General features: G+C 38.2%; 1 long non-coding RNA gene across 1 annotated transcript; it reads right to left on the reverse strand.

The window, feature by feature from the left end:
* Nucleotides 1-1507: 1507 nt before the first annotated feature.
* On the reverse strand, nucleotides 1508-5023 carry LOC106150042. Its single transcript, XR_001236597.1, has 3 exons — nucleotides 4937-5023; nucleotides 1751-1814; nucleotides 1508-1643 (listed from the first exon to the last, which is right to left on the reverse strand). It is a non-coding gene; the product is annotated as an uncharacterized LOC106150042 (long non-coding RNA).
* Between the last annotated feature and the right edge of the window lie 6942 nt (nucleotides 5024-11965).

Below are 11965 nucleotides of genomic sequence, written 5' to 3' on the forward strand. Positions count from 1 at the left end.
GGAGAAGGAGAAGAAGGAGAAAGAGGAGAAGAAGGAGAAAGAGGAGGAGGAAAGGAAGGAAAGAAGAAAAAAAAGAAGAATGATGATTTGAAGCCTGACAACGCTAAAAGGTAGAAAGATCAAATTACATTTGAGAGCCCAAACAAAACTCTGATCGTTTATTTTCTAATGTGATGTGACTGTCACCCCAAAGGATTGGTATTAAATGGTTGACACTCTTTCACGCAGTTTGAATATAGTTGTTCTGAAGATCGCTGCAGAGAAAATTACTATTTACTAAAATAATTTGTGTATTTCAAAGTGATTGATTCATGAAGATTCCAGTGCAATCAAAGAAATTGGAGATGTCCCTGTGTAACAGAAAATGCCCCCCCCCCCCGCCAGTATACCTTAATTTCTTAGTTGCACAGTAATAGTTCCTGTTCCAGTTCCAGTTGCTTCTGTCTCTTAGAAACAGCTGGTCACTGCAATGCATAGTTGGTCACTATGATGCACATTGTATAAACCAATCCCCAATTGACAAGCCATTGTGCCTCTGTATTTCTTGCTCACTTATCACATATAAACTCTAGACCACCAGAGATCAGGGCCTGATATTCTGGGAATGATCCTGATCAGTGCCCATCAATGTAAATATATCTGCCTCCAAATCCTGGGGGTTGTTTCAGTGATTCTACTCACCATTGTACCTAGAGTTTGAGGTACAAAAAAATTAAGCAAGTAAAATTCAAGACAAACAATTCACTATGTTTCTTCTCTAATGGCCAAGAGTCCTTCTTCAATGAATATAGGACAAGATAAAGGAACATTGTTTTTTGGTTTTGTTTTTGATACCAGAAAGAGTTCTTGACGATGCAATCTGATAAAAAGTCCCCTCTGTTACCATCCTATTGGTTAAAAGGCACTTCCTATAGAGAACTTGCTTTCTAACTGGACTGATTTTGTACACTTAGATGTGGGCAAAAAGTAAGGCAAGTGAAGATAGGAAGGAAACCAGAAAGAGCTCTTAGAAGGTTTTCTGGGCCAATGCTTTTAAACTGCAGCCAACTCATAAGTGTTTTCTACCATAGGGCATGGGGAGAGGAGGTTATTTCTGTCCTTTAGGCTTGTTTATGAGCATTAGCTTTTTTGCTGCCTTCCTGTCTCTCTAGGATGCTCTCATGAGTTCTACATCTGTAGCATTATCCTTATTGCTATGAAAAACACATGCAGACTTCCTGTCTGTCTGTCCTTCCTGTTCTAAGCTACTTATGTTCCTAGTTTTCATTAACATATCTTCTAGCATGAGATTTTGGGACTCCTTGAATGCCTCATTCCCATGAGGTATCAACCTTAGCAACTGTTTCTCAGACACATCCATGGCTATTGTTGCTGGTTCTCTTCCCTCTACCAAGTCAAAGGTTAGCCTAGTAATCCACATTACATCACTCTAAACCCACCCGTGAGCCCTGATGCCATGACCTTCCACCATCAGCTCTCAGTTGTGGCATCTGGTTACCTTGTGTCACAGTTCCAGGACAGTGACTTCACCCAAGAAGGGCCAAGGCAGGAAACTCTTGCGTTGGCCTGAACTAATAATGGAGAAAAGGGAGAAGCCAAATCTTCCAGTGTAAAGATGTGTGCATTGTTTGTTGTGAGTAGCCCTTAGGGAGAGAAAGATTTCAAGTTCAGCATTTATGTGGCACATTTTTCAATTAGACAGTGTACTGTACAGCATTCCCTTCCTCCCTTAACCCCTTCTCTTTATTACCACATGACTTCATCTCCCCTTGTGACTGACAGAGCCCACTGGGTTCAACACTGGTAAAAAACATCTGTGGGGGAAAAATTGCAATTTAGAAAACGATTAAGTACATCAATTTCAATTCATTTAGTTGGCCAGAGAAAGAGAAGTTATTTCAAAGAGGTAACGCGATCTAGAGCAGTGGTGGATTAAAGGGCACACAGACTGGCTTTCTCCAGGTTGTAGTGTGGAGGAATGCATCTGAGCTCAGAGGTCTAAATGCAGACCTAAGTCTTTATCCTGCAGATTTTAACAAAGAACATACTACTGAGCATTTCTCTAGCTTTCTCATTTCTTCCCATTTTTAAAAACATTCTTCTATTCTTCTTGAATTCCAAAGGACTTAAGAGCTTCCTTGAAGATGTGTATTTATGTACTTCCCTCTGTCAAATTTCACCAGCTGCTCACTTGTTATGGGAGCTCAGTAAGTGAACCTTGGTTTACGCTTAAGGGTCCCATCTGAAGGGTTGAGAGGTGTTAGTGTGTGTGTGTGTGTGTGTGTGTGTGTGTGTGTGTGTGTTTGCTGACTTTCCCTTCCACTTTCCTCATTAGCTCTGTGATCACCCACCTGTCCTTCTCTCTGAGATGTTCAGAATCTTCATGAGTCATGTTCTCACTTTTTATCTGAAAAACCTTCAAGAAAGAAGTTGAATACCAACAAGTCTGATTTTGAGCTTCTCCTTTTTCACCAGAAACATATCTACATAAAAATTGTAACCACTGTTCTCTCTTGCTGAGAACTTACTATGAAACTGTCACTGTAATTCATACTTTGATTATATTTCATTTACCCATAGTATCAGTCTTATTAAGTACGTGCTATAGTCCTGTATTTTCCAAATAAGAAATGAATGTTTCTATTCTAAGACATAAAGATGCTTACCCACAGAAAAGAGGAACAATTTGAACTCATTTTTCCAGCTTCTTAAGTTTGTATTCTAAATAGCACAATCAAGGAATAAACTCTGGAAGGTTTGACCCAGTGATAACTGATTTGAAAATCTCTTGCTCCATTTAAATAAGTATGCATGCATAAAACAACTAGTTAGTGTCTGGCCCCAAAGTCTTTCTTCAATAAATCATCTTCACCTATTTCGCCATTTTTATCTCAATTTTCTTCAAACTGCAAAATAATCAAAGGATTATCACATACCTGTTGGGATTTTATTTCGGAGCCCAATTCATGTCACACATTTGGCCTAAAGTCATAAAAACAAGCTCTAGAATGTATGCATTTTACATTACTGATTGAAAAATATTAATTATCAGGAAGCTTCATTTAAGAAAGGGGCCAACTGGTAGAAAAGATCCTACAGGAAAACATTTCCTTTCAAAGTCTTCCTTGAGAACCAACATAGAACATACCCCCTTTCACAGTATGTGTTTCATTTTGCCTACTGTAGACAAGGAATGCAATTACAACAATATTACCAGGCCATACAGACATGGAGTTATGATGATCATGTAATTGGCTAGGGTTGACTAACAGGCTTTTCCAACAAATAGACCAAATTAGCACTAAGGGGTGGAGAGCACAAAAACAGGAAAGAGTGGGTTTGGTGTTAAGGAAAGAATGGTGAAAAGGGACTTGTGGACTAGAGGATATTTGAGAGGCAGAGGGAGAGGACAGAAGAACCACTGGTCAAGCTGTGATTGAATCAAATGCATTGTCTAAAATTTAAGAATTTGGGCCTCCAAATAGGGAATACAGCATTGACATTATAGCTCAGTAAAGTCATAAAGTTGCTGGGAAGAGTTTATTTAATATAACTGGAGGAACGGGGATATAGCTCAGTGGCATAAGCACCTGCCTGGCAGCATAAGGTCCTGAGTTTGATTCCCAGTACCAAAAAAACAAAATAAAACTGGAGATGGGGAAGGATGGGAAAAACAAGGCCAGGTTTTAGCAATAACAGTACTTTGACCTTGGAAAGTCTTCCTGCATAGTTAAAAGATGGGGAGATCACTGTAGGCTGGAAACTTTAAACACCCCTGCTAACGGAAGTCTCTAGACCCAGAGGATATACCATGACAGGAAAAAAGAATCAAGACAGCTTGCTTGTTAGAGGTGAACAGCTGAGCCATAATAAGAAAGCAAAAATGAGCCTATTGATACCAAGAAAAAGATTACTCTGAAAATATACCTAAATATACCAATTCTCTGCCACTCACCTACACATTCCCACCCAACTCCAGCCTCTGTGAGTCCAAAAAGTGCTTTTTTTTTGGCTTTTTTTCCGGTACCGGGAATCAAACTCGTGATCTTGCGCTTGCCAGGCAGGTGCTGTGCCACTGAGCTAAATCCCCAGGCCCTGTGAGTCCAATAAGTAAGCAATGAGGAAAGTCTCATTTTCTTGATGATGATGGTAACAGGGAAGCTACCTTCTCCTGGGTCAAACTCCTTTGCTGAAAACAGATGTTTATGGTAAGCTGGTTTCACTTTTTGTTCTTATTTTTTGCTTGGCTTGGTTTGATTTTAACCTTTCTGAATCAGTTTAGGACAATGAGCCAATTTGAATTTAAAGGTATTGATGAATTTATCAGAACCATTTGTCTTCTTGACTTTAAAAGCCAGGCAAAAAATGTTGCAAAATAAGATTTTCAGTCTTTCTGGCCTCTGTTCTTGCCAAGAACGCCCCAGTACTGCCCCTGGAGAGGCAGCAGGCCGTCCAGTCATCATGAAAGCCTGGAGCTGGCTATTAAAAGGAAAATGATTTTCCATACAAAGCAAATCGATCTTCCTATGCATCCAAAATGACCTGGTTTCAGCTGTGGGTGAAAGTTTAGGATGGAGTAACAGAAGTTCTTTTCTCTCTATGAACTCTTTGTATGTATTACTCTCTTAGACCTTTGTATTCTGAGTTATGATTACTGATGTATCTGTCTTTCCCACTATTGAGCCACAGTCTCCTGGGGCATTTTCTGTATGTTTTTAATACAGTGTCTGTCATGTACTAAGTGATCAAATCATGTCAACTTAGTGAATGTACAAAACTGCTGTATCCATATAGTTTTCTGACACCAAATGACCAGCTCTAAAAGTCAGTTATGGTTTCAAAGGCCTCTCTTCAATCTCCACTCTATACATGTGTATAGATACATTCTCTTAATTCAGATCATTTAAAGCTATTTTTCACATATCTGCTTAATTACCTTGCAGTGAACTTTGCAAAAACACTGGCCTCTGATGATTCTGTGAAGTAGTTTTTTGGCCTAGAGACCAAAGCATCAAAGAATCAGCTGGAGCTAAAGAAAACAATAACACAACTGGTTTTAATTACTCATGACAAGCAGCTGAATATATCAGACACAGGCTCCCTCTCCAGTGCTTTACTCAAAGAAGGCCAGTTACAGGAAATGATTGAAAGAAAAAACAAGATAATGCCAAAAGGTGTCGATAACACAAAGCAGATCACCTTTCACATGATGGCTTTTACACACTTAAACTTGTAGGTCCAATTTATTTCACTTAACATTATGGTCTCAAAGTGCATCCATTTTCCTGCAAATGACTGAAGTTCATCCTCCTTTATGGCAGAGTAGTACTTTAGATTATTTTTAATTAAACCAATGCCTTATATTAATTCAGCTTGTTCAGTTTTCAGTTCACCTCCTAGCCCATTTCTTTGGCAGGTCTTTTTCTAATATATACACACTCATTCAATCAAAGATCCAGGAGCAGCTGCAGTGCAGGCCGTGCTGAAGTCAGTGCTAAAATTAGATTATCAATGGTGTTTACTTATAGAAGTTCAAAGCTGAAATCTCAGGTGCGGCATTTCTCTTCTGGAAGGAGACACTTCCCATTGCTGTAATGCGGGCTTCTGTTACCAAATTACATTCATATATACATCACTGGGTAGTAAAACAGACCCAGAATAGAAAATGAAACTGTCTACCTTTTCTTGCCAAGAGAAAGCTAGAGACAAAATCACAAGACTTGTTTTCACAAGCTCATTTTACTCACGCATTAGGGAAAGATGCTGTTCAAGGAAAGTAGTAGCACCAAAGGGAGAAGAAGCTAATGAAACTGACAGGAAGGCACCAAAGCAGTCCAGATTTTCTTCATCCACCCTGGACTACTGGATAGGAAAAGGTAAGAGTGATTAAGACAATTTAGGATGTATGTTGCTTTCCTTTCTACATACTGTTCAGGTGTATACAAGGAATTTGTTTCTTTATTATAGGTATTAGCACATATTAATTGAAGAAGATAATGGGTCTATTTTCAACATTTTCATATGCGCAAATAATACACTTTGGTCATACCCACCTCCCTACTACCCTCTCTATGCCTCCCACTCCATCCAATCCCCTTCTCCTTCTTTAATGTCTCCCTTCTGCTTTCATGCCAGTTTTCCACTGCTAGATTCCACATATGAGAGAAACATGACAATACTTGTCTTTCTGAGTCTGGCTTATTTTGCCTAGTATCCTCTACTTCCATCTATTTTCCTAAAAGCGACATGGTTTCATTTTTCATGATGGCTGAAGAATACCCCATTGTGTATATATACCAGGTTTTCTTTATCCAGTCATTCCTTGATTGGCATCTAGGCTGTTTCCATAATTTCATCATTGTGAATAATGCCACAATAAACATAGACAGCAGGTATCTCCATAGGATGTGGGCTTTGATCCTTCAGGTATATATCCAGGAGTGATATAGCTGGGTTATATGGTTCTACTTTTAGTGTTTTGAGGAACCTTCATACAACTTTACTTAGAAATTGTTGAGTACGTTCCCACCAACAGGGTATAACGATTCCTTTATTCCCAGTATCCTTTCCAGAATTTCGTTGTTGTTGTTGTTATTTTCTTGATAATGGTCATTCTGACTACAGGAAGATGGAATCTTAATGTATTTTTTATTTGTATTTTCCTGATGGTTAAAGATATTGAGCACTTTTCCATGTATATATTGTACAGTAATTCTTTTTTTAGAAGCATCTGTTGAGTTCATTTGCTCACTTATTGAATGAGATTTCTCATCTTTTGGTGTTAAAATTTTGGGTTATATTTATCCTCTGTCAGATAAATAGCTAAACAAAATTTTCTCCCATCCTATAGGTTGTCTCTTCACTCTGTTGCTTGTTTCCTTTGCTGTACAAAAGCTTTTTAAGTATGTGCGATTCCATTTGTCAATCCTACAGGCAATTTCTTAAGGCACTCTTCCTGATGTTTCACTCAGTCTTTCAGAAAATGCAGAGTATTACAGAGTGAGCTCTTCCAAGTGTGTGTACATCAGAATGTGTGCACTACTTCATCAAGAACCTGTACATACACATCATCAATTAATTCCCAACATGCATTGCATCCCTTCCCTTCTCTCCATTGCTGCCTGCATTCCAAGTGGAGCCTTGGAGGAGGTATCCTGTCCCAAAGCACCACTGCCCCATCCACCTGTGCACTCCCTTGCTCCCCAAGAGAGTCTACCACAATGCAGTGTGAACATCCACACAGGAATGTACTGCTCTGGAAAGCCCTGTTGCTTTTTCTGGCCCAGTACCAACAGCCTATTCTTCCTAACAAAGGCCCTGAGGATGTCCATGCTCTAAGTTGCACTGCTATCAGAGAGGTCAAAGACACAGCCCTCCTAAGCCACACTGTCCTTCGTATGATGATGCCATTTTCCTTCAGGCCACTTCAGCACCAGGAAAGAAGTACAAGCAGAACTTTGTCAGCTAAGTACAGTATCTAGGTGGGGCCAAGTGAGAGAAACAGGTTTAAACAGGAGCAAGGAAGGTGAGTAGGAAAGAACACAGGGCTCAGAATCAGGAAGCTGGCTATTTGCTCCCCCAGTCACATGTTGTTTCATAGCCTGAACTGTGTTGGCTGCAGGAGTCTTTGGTAATTTAGACAGAAGGATGCTTGTCCTCTATAGACATGTGAAACTGTCCATCCCACGAGTCCTTCTATGTCCTTTACAGAACCCACCTCCATTGTCATTCTTTCATGGTAAACACACACACACACACACACACACAAAACCATACCACAAATCAAATTCACTGCTTTCCTATGGATTTAAATCTAAAAATGTCTAACTCTGCCAATAAATGGAGATTAACATTTTTGAACTCATTTTTTCAGTACATTTCTTCCAGGATTTAGGTTGGTCCAAATGCACTTACTCCATCCCTATGGATGGAATTTAATTGTTAAGCTTGTACAAAGAATATTAGGAGAGATATCCAGCTACCAAAGCTGTTAGGAGTTCACATGGACCTAGGGCAAGCTATTACAGCATATTACAGTGATCTATTTCAATTGACTTCATTTGGGTCAATTTCACACAATAAAATGTGCCATTCAATGAGTTTGAAGAAATGTATGTAACTATGTACCTGTTACCAAGGTTGACACACAAAATATTTAAATATCTTTTCCCAAAAGTACCCAAATATTTCTAGTTCTGCTTTATTTTATCCAAATATAGGCCTTTAAAAGAGTTACAAACTAATATTTCAAAGTAATATCTTAGATTTAAACATTTGGTCATTGTCTCCCAGAAGGGAGAAATGAGATGGTAGCTTTATGAAGATAGAATTTTGATGACTATAATTTGGGTTAAGTCCATTATTTTATAAAAATAAAGGGGAGAGGGATGCCAAGCAGTGAGAGTCATTCTGAGTTTCAAAATTATTTCCTGAGTTTTATAAAGAGAAATAATTCAAGTTATATTGGAATGATTGAAATTTTATACTTTTAAAAACTGACTTTGGAGTTCTAAATTACCTCCTTTTATGTGGATGGTAAATTTGGGGACTTGAACTGAGGATTCTAATTGTTCAGTTATCTGGCCAAGATTGTAAATTTCACATGTATTCCTCATAGCACACAGCATGCTCACATGAATAAAGGTTAGTTCCAACAGACTCTTTATCTCCTTTAACTTTAAAATTTTTTCTGCTTTTTATTCCGGAAACTACATGTTTACTACAAAAATTTAAGCCTGTGCATTAAATAACAGAGTGAGACACTGGAGAAGAAGTGGGGGTAGTGAAAAATTAGCCAGTGCAAATCCTTTCAAACGCAATTTTAAAAAGTTTTCTGATTATGAAGATTCAGCTGTTCTAAATTATTTGGTCATAACTGTGATGACTGCTGAATAGGTTTTGTGCTAGAAATTACAGTAACAAGATATTTGAGGTTATCAATCAAGATCTTAGTGAGAAAGCCTACTCTTGATTCCTCAGGAACTGAGGGTTAAAAAAAAAAAACTGGCTAAGGATCAAAGCTAAGTATGAGCAAAGGGAAACATCAAAAAATCTGTCTTCCAGTCCACCCAAAAGGCTTTTCTTATGCTAGGAAGGTACAATGTAGAAAAATATTAAGCAATTGCAGCTTCTTTTCAAATAGAAAAGTAAACACAAATGAGTGTTTATATGTGGCCCCCTTTTTACATCTATAAAAATCATCAAAGTAAAAAACTCCACAAAATGATGAGTATTGTTATCCACTTTGGAGATGAGCAAATTTAGATTGCTAATATTGCATAGCTAACACCAGAACTAGAATAGAAACTAGATAGAACTAGATAGAAACTACCTGCATTCAAATCTAATTCTGCATTAGGAATGTCACCTCAAGTGACACCTATGATTCCCTTGATGCTGTCTGTCTAAGGCTGAATTCTAAGACTTCATTGAGACTCAGCAGGAAAGGGACCTGTGATTGATTGTTTAATGATATCTCCCTGAAGTATCCGATGAGGAAGCAGTAGTACAGTATATTGCTGTATATTTGGTCATTTCTACTTAGACTATGCTGCCTCCTTCAGTCAAATATTACAGTTTAATTCCAAAAAGCCAGACTAAAGTTTATTTTGCAAGTACAGTACTGTAAAAGCAGCAGCATCTAAATGAATTCATAATATAAGATAGGAGAAAGTAAAGAGAAATTATTTTACACTACTAGAAGTGACTTCACTAAAAATTTGTATCCTCAATAGGGATTCTCATGGCAAATTTTTCATATGATTTCTTGGCTCTAAAAGTCTCTATTGACCTTGTTGTTCTCATTATATAGCAGGTGGCTTTAGAAGTAGGACTATGGAATAAAACAAAGAGACCTAAGAGATCAAGAGCAGAGGATTTTAAGAATGTGAAGACTGAACTCTTCTTTTTCACAGAATACCTAAACATGAAGCTGCCCTGGTTAAAGTGAGGCTAGGTCTTGCCCACTGATCCTTCCCATCATTCTCCAACGAGCCCTTAAATGATCTCAGCAAAATTCTACAGCTTTTAAATCACCGATGTTTCATTTTCCTGCTTTTCCAAAGAAACTTGAGGCCCAGGAAGGTGAAATGTCTGAAGGAGAACATCCTTGAAGATGTTTTATCCTCTAAATACTATCTTTCACCAACAATGTATTATAATATTTGATTATAGTTATTCTTGAAAGTACTGTGATTTATAATCAACAAAAAAGAGAAATGCCTCTCACTAGAATGCTGTGTCCTCACTACTGTCCGGTTCTCTTCATTCCATTTCCTTCAGTGTGGTTCCATTTCCTCCTCTGTCCTGGCACCACTGTTCCTTTTCTGTCTCATTCACACGCAGCTCCTCTGAGAAGGGACATTTGAAGACTGATCTCAGGGACTGCATCGCTTGCCTCTTGGATACTGCAGCTGCGGAAGCTGTGATTGTACTGACAACTGATGCTCTTGCATTGATGTGACTAGAACTACACACAAGGTGTGATTTCAAAACAAAATGCTCTGTTTTCATTTTCATGTATCATACTATCTTGATATTTATGGATTCATATAAAATAATAAAATATATATCTATCTTATAACAAATATAGTTTTATTTTAATTTTGATTCTGTTTATATATTTTATTTTGATAAATATTATTTTAAGCTCATTCAGTAAAGTTGGAAACTAACATGAAAGAGGTTGATGCCACTGAATAAAAATCATGAAATATAATAAATTAGATACATAATTTTGATCATCTAATATCTAAAAAATTGTCAAAAGCTAAGTGGCATCAATGCTGATTATACTTTTATGAATTGCTTCTTTCTCCCACTTGAAATCTAAAGCTGAGGAAAGCTATCAGCTGTGTGATTAACATCATGTTGGTACTACTTATTTATTTGCTAAAGTAAATACATTTGCAACTAGATTAAACAATTTTCCCACTGTCCCATGTCACAAAGTGTTAAAAAGAAAGCAAATTTTTAAATCAAACAATCCCCCTCTTCCCAGCTGACCTACAAATAAACCATGTCAGATGCTCATATCCCCTAACTTCTTGTTTGTTGACCCACATATGAATGTAGGAGGTCACTGAGGTCAACATGCTAAAATGTCATTCCTTTAAAAAGACCATGTTTGCACTTAATTAGAGGTCACAGCTGTACAGTGAGCCTGGTCTACTAAGAAGAAATCTTTATATTTGTTTGAAAGGAGCAGCTGCCTCTCTTCCAACACAAATATGCAAGCACAGACTTCCTTTCCCAGGTCTGTGCCCACACTCCTGGGCTCTGTCTGACCAGCTTCCCTGTGGTCAGCTTGGCATTACACATGGAGTGACAAGATGGCTGGATTACTAACTAAGCTTCTGTGTTGTTCTGAGATCAAAGTCAGCCTCATCATGAAGCAAGCAGGAGAGCTTGCTTGGGCCAGACAGGAGGAGATTTGAGGTCTACGGTCCAAAAAAAAAGCAGGGATTTTTCTGCTTCATGAGGTAAATGGAAAACATATGTCATGGTTGAGAGTAGGGAGTTTGGTGTCAGGCAGAGCTGGCTGGTCATAAGCTTTAGTTCTGTCTCTTACCAGTGTATAACCTTGACAACTTATTTAACCTCTTTAAGCCCCAGTTTCCATGACTATAAAAATAGAGCTAATAATAGTACTTACTATGAAGAATTGCTGTGAATAATAAATGAGATAGGATTCCTAAGCTGCTTAGCAGAATGACTGGCCATATTGGGATGAGCATTCCAGAAAATCAGCAGGACTGATTTAGAAATACCCCAGATCACCCCAACCAGTAAACATCCATGACCACCATCCCTAGACTCTCCAGTACTTTATGGCTACACCTGATGTCCAGGTAAACACTTTTGCCTCAGTAGATATTTTATCCTGATCATGTTTTCTCTGCTGCCAGACTTGGGACTCAGGCACTGCATGTTCCAAGGAGCAAACCTCATCTCAACACTATATATA

Source organism: Chinchilla lanigera, unplaced genomic scaffold (assembly GCF_000276665.1).
Source record: "Chinchilla lanigera isolate Chin_1 unplaced genomic scaffold, ChiLan1.0 scaffold00061, whole genome shotgun sequence".
Classification (NCBI taxonomy): Eukaryota; Metazoa; Chordata; class Mammalia; order Rodentia; family Chinchillidae; genus Chinchilla; species Chinchilla lanigera.